This window comes from Dromiciops gliroides, chromosome 4 (genome assembly GCF_019393635.1).
Source record: "Dromiciops gliroides isolate mDroGli1 chromosome 4, mDroGli1.pri, whole genome shotgun sequence".
NCBI lineage: Eukaryota > Metazoa > Chordata > Mammalia > Microbiotheria > Microbiotheriidae > Dromiciops > Dromiciops gliroides.
The window spans coordinates 39,688,267-39,693,178 of record NC_057864.1 but is presented as its reverse complement, the minus strand read 5'-3'; the positions used below and the strand labels follow the sequence as shown (position 1 = coordinate 39,693,178).

General features: G+C 41.7%; 1 pseudogene; it reads left to right on the top strand.

Annotated features, from left to right (window-relative positions):
• Positions 1 to 1,242: 1,242 nt before the first annotated feature.
• Positions 1,243 to 1,503, top strand: LOC122752678 (annotated as a pseudogene).
• Positions 1,504 to 4,912: the final 3,409 nt, after the last annotated feature.

The window sequence follows — 4,912 nt, the reverse complement described above, 5'->3', positions numbered from 1 at the left end:
TTCACAATCAATTTTCCAATATGCCCTAAGTTCATGACACACATTTAGTCAGCATCTACTCAAAAACCACAACTCATGAACCTTCATTGATATGTCTCCTTCCAGATGAAACTGGAATGGGAAATTCCCATTGGAAATTCCACTTGGAAATTGGAAATTGAAAGCAAAAGGTATTTAGGTAAGAGAGAATAAGAGGTAGACAATGGGAAATCTCATCATACACAGTGTTCCAAAAATCTTTAAGCTTGAATGGTTTCACTTATCCTAAGACTTTGGGGATATCCTGTACATATAGATGGATATACTTCCTCAGATTCCAATGTGCTGGTGGGAGAGGTAAACCTGTAGGGATTATGCTTAGCCAAGGTAATATGTTCCTAAGGCTATGCCCTATCTGGAGTACTTCTCTGCCTTTGAAGATTGTGATTGCTGATTCCTTATACCACTACTAGTATCATTCTGAGGTCTGATATCATCTACAGGGCAAATTCATACATAGAGCTGAGAGCTGTTTTCTCCACTGAGCTGCAAACCACTAATGTTACCTGTGGGGCTATCTTTTCTGCTGCACTGCCACCTGCTAGCTCTCTACCGAATTGCAGCTCCTGATGTCAACTGCTGGTCTGGTGGCATGTTCTGCTGGACTGCCTTATCCACAAATCTATCAACTTTCTCCACTTAGCCCAAAGTCAGTGGTAATATTGATGATACCGTCTTCACTACTTTGCTGTCCTTTGCTGGTTCTATGTTGAATTGTAGGTGTCGTTTGTTTCCTCCAGACAAGTGACCAGAGTTCTTTCCTATGATCTCTCATAGCTTAGGGCTTATATGGGTTCTTTTGTAGGTCAGACCCACAGCTGCACACAGGGCCAGCTATAAAAGGTTAAACCTTCTTACGGATTTTGTTTCTGCCTGAGTGATCACTTCCCAAAGTCTTCTTGCTACTTAGGATGGGATGAGAAAATTTATCTCAACCTTTATAATGTCCTGTTCTGTTGCTGTTCAGTCATTTCAGTCTTGACTGTCTTTTTATGACCCCATCTGGGGTTTTCTCGAATACTGGAGTGGTTTGCCATTTCCCTCTTCAGGTTATTTTACAGATGAGGAAACTAAAGAAAACAGTATTAAGTGACTTGTTCAGAGTCACACAGCTAGTAAGTGTCTGAGGCCAGCCTGGGGAAGGCTGCCGTGTGCTGGCTGCCGCCTGGACTAAAGAAGTAGCGAGGGCGCGTCCTTGGCACCATGACAGACTGATACACCATCCACAGCCAGCTGGAGCACCTGCAGTGCAAGTACATTGGCACGGGCCACGCCGACACCACCAAGTGGGAATGGCTAGTGAACCAGCACAGCGACTCGTACTGCTCCTACATGGGCCACTTCGACCTCCTCAACTACTTCGCCATCGCGGAGGACTAGAGCAAAGTGCCCGTGTGCTTCAACCTGATGGAGAAGATGCTGCAGCCCTGCTGGCCCCCAGCCGACAAGCCCGGAGAGAACTGAGTCCCCGGGGCCTTCCCAGCCATGCCCCTGATGGAGATGTCCTTCTTGTCTAACGTCCAGCTCCTCGAAGACAGCCCTCCTTCCCTGGCCCCGAGGAAGGCCACGCCGTCCTGCCACTCCCGAGGAGCCTCGGCCAGGCCGCTCAGTCTGTTAAGAAGAGCCACGGGACTGTGATAGTGCGGTGACCTCAGCGCTGACCGGTGCCCGGCAACGACTCTGGAGAGGGAGTTAACTTGGAAACGTGTTTGGATTTGGGTGTTTGTTTTTCACCTCATAAAGTTAAAAATCTTCTGAGCAAAAAAAAAAAAATGTGTCTAAGGCTAGATTTGAACTGAGGTCTTCCTGACTCCAGACCCAGTACTTTTATCTACTGCTGCACCATCTAGCTGCCTGATAATATCCCTTGCAGATAGCATTAGGACAGAACAATTATTCTGGAGCTTCACTTTAGGAAGACAGGAGAGGATGGACAGAGCTGGTAACCTTTGTCCTACATCCCTGTAGATGCATCTCATTTTCTCTACTTCCTATGTACTTATAATGCGAAATTATACATAATGTATGTACAGGGGAGGTAGAGAAGAAAGTGCTATATTAGGCAAGAATCATTACGGATTGGTGGAAATCAAGAAGAGGGGACATTGGAGTTGTAACTTAAAGGATGGGCAACAATTCAACAGGTAGAGGAGTGAGCTACTTCTCTAAGCTCAGCTACTTAATCAATTATTTATATGGTTTTGTAACCTTAGGGGATGTGCAAAAGACAAAAGGATAAGAAGCAGGATGATGACACTTGAATCAGAGCAAAGGTGTTCCCTGGAAAGTAGCTCCTTTTTTCTCTCTTCAAGGGCTAAATTATTTACTCTCCCAGATGTCCTTTCCTTTTTTTTTTTTAATAGAGAAAACAGGAAAAGAAGAGGGACTACTTTCCAATGGAGAGCTCCATCTTTTATAAATAGAAATCGTGGAGTTTTCACTAAGGATCTTCACTTTGGACTTTTGCCACCATTTCAGATACAAGTCAGCTTTGCTCCATAGTGATTAGATTAAACAATATGTAAAATGGGAAGAGAAACATTAAGGAACAGACCCTGGACATCACGAATGAAGAAAATGAGGCCAGCAAGCCCAGAAAAGGGAACATAAAGACAAAGAATCAAAGCCAATAAGATCAGCAAATATTTATTCAAGAGGCACACATTGACATCAGGCAGGATTGGCATCTTCGTTGAGGAAGGGAGAAAGATATTGTATCATTTTTAATGAATCAATTTGTTTAGAAATCTTACTGACTGTTAAATCCTAAAGTTCCTGTGGATGTTTATAAGTTTGAAAAAGTAATTTAGAAGTCAAAACGACTCATCACAATTTCCCTCTGCTTGGTGCCACATTCTGCTTTCTGAAAAAAAAAAGTGACAAAAACACTGAAACATTAATCAATTCAGATATCTGCTAATCACCGTTACAGTTAATTTGAGCAACTGAAATAGGAGTCAGTATTCTTAAATTAGCCTGCAAAGAAGGCTTCGCAGACAAATGTAACCTGAAACAGTTTTGACATCTGCAGTTTTATTTTATTAACTAATTCTGAAAGATGAGTCTAATGGGCATATCCTTTCAATTTGACTGTAGTGGGAAGAGGTCTGGGCAATGAGTCAGAACCAGGGTCCTGACCTTGCCTCTGTCGCATGTTAATTTGAACAACTTTGAGCAAGTAGCTTCTCCCTTCTTGTCCTCCATATCCTTATATGTAATATCAGGTGGTGGGGATACATGATGGTGTCAAAGATCAACTCTGCTGCATAATGCCCATGTGACTTTGGACAAGTCACTTACTCGCTGTGTGATCCTGGGCAAGTCACTTACCAACTATTTGTCTCAATTTCCTCAATTAAAAAGCAGGGATAATAACAGCAGCACCTACCTCCCAGAGTTGTGAGAATCAAATGAGATGTTTGTATAAAATGCTTGGTACAGTGCCTGGCATATAGTAGGCACTTAGCAAATGCTTCTTCCTTTTCCCACTTTGAGCCTCAGTTTCCTTGTCTATAAAATGAGAGAATTGTACTAGATCATGGCCAAGGTCCCTCCCAGCTCCAAATCTAAGATCCTGTGATTATGAGGGTCTCATTCTACTCTAACATTTTGATAAATTAGCAAGCAGCAAAAAGTCTCCCCAAAATAATCTCTAAAAATATAACATATCAAGCTTCTCTTACCATATGTAGAATTTTCAAAGAATGTCTAATATTTGCATTGAGTGTAAATAATGGCACCTAGAATCTGGTCTTCTCCTTACCTCTTTATCATGACATCCTCCCCATCTTCTCCTTCACTCTAGACTCGAACGATGAAGGAGATTCACCTTCCATTTACCAAGGTCAGCCCCTCTACATATACCCTTGATCTCATCCTCTCCCATCTTCTACAGAACATCGTCCTTATTATTATTCCCATTCTCCATTTTTCAGTCCCTCCTCTGTATCTGCTGCCTTTAAAAAGACCCAAGTCTCCTACATGCTTAAAAGAAAAAACAAACAAAAAACTTTCACTAGATCCTACCAAATCCACTATTTTATATCTGTCCCGTCCTTTTCAGCTTAGACTTCTTTTTTGGGTTTTTTTTTGTTTGTTTTTGCAGGCAATGGGGGTTAAGTGACTTGCCCAGGGTCACACAGCTAGTAAGCGTCAAGTGTCTGAGGCCGGATTTGAACTCAGATACTCCTGAATCCAGGGCCGGTGCTTTAACCACTGTGCCATCTAGCTGCCCCAGCTTAGACTTCTTAAAAAAGCTCTTTACAATCCATTGCTCCACTTTTTCTCCCCTCACTCATATCTAAACTCTATGCAACATTATTTTCAACATGTTGAACCAAGGGAAATTGTTCTCTCCAAAGTCACCAATGATAGCTTAATTGCCAAAGTGAATGGCTTTTTCTCAATGCTCATGCTTCTTGGCAATTTCTGCAGCATTTGACACCATTGATCATCTTCTCCTTCCAAATATATACATATATATATATATATTTCTTTTCTGGTTATTTTACTCTGCTCTCATTTGTTTTTCACCTCCCAGTCTCTTTGCTATATCTTTATCCATGACATACCCAATTTCTGTGGGTAGGGACTGTAAGGGTCTGTCCTTTGTCTTCTTCTCTTTTTTCTCTATAGTATGTCATTTGGTTATCTCATCACTCCCATGAAATCAGTTAACATTTCTATGAATATGATTTTCAGATCTTTATAACAAACCCTAGTTCCTCTCCTAAGCTATAGTCCTACATCGCTGACTGTCAATTGGACTTTTCAAAATTGACGTATAAAAGACATTGCAAACTTAACATGTCCAAAAGAGAACTCATTATACTTCTCCCCAAACCTACCCCTCTTTCACATTTCTATAATTGTT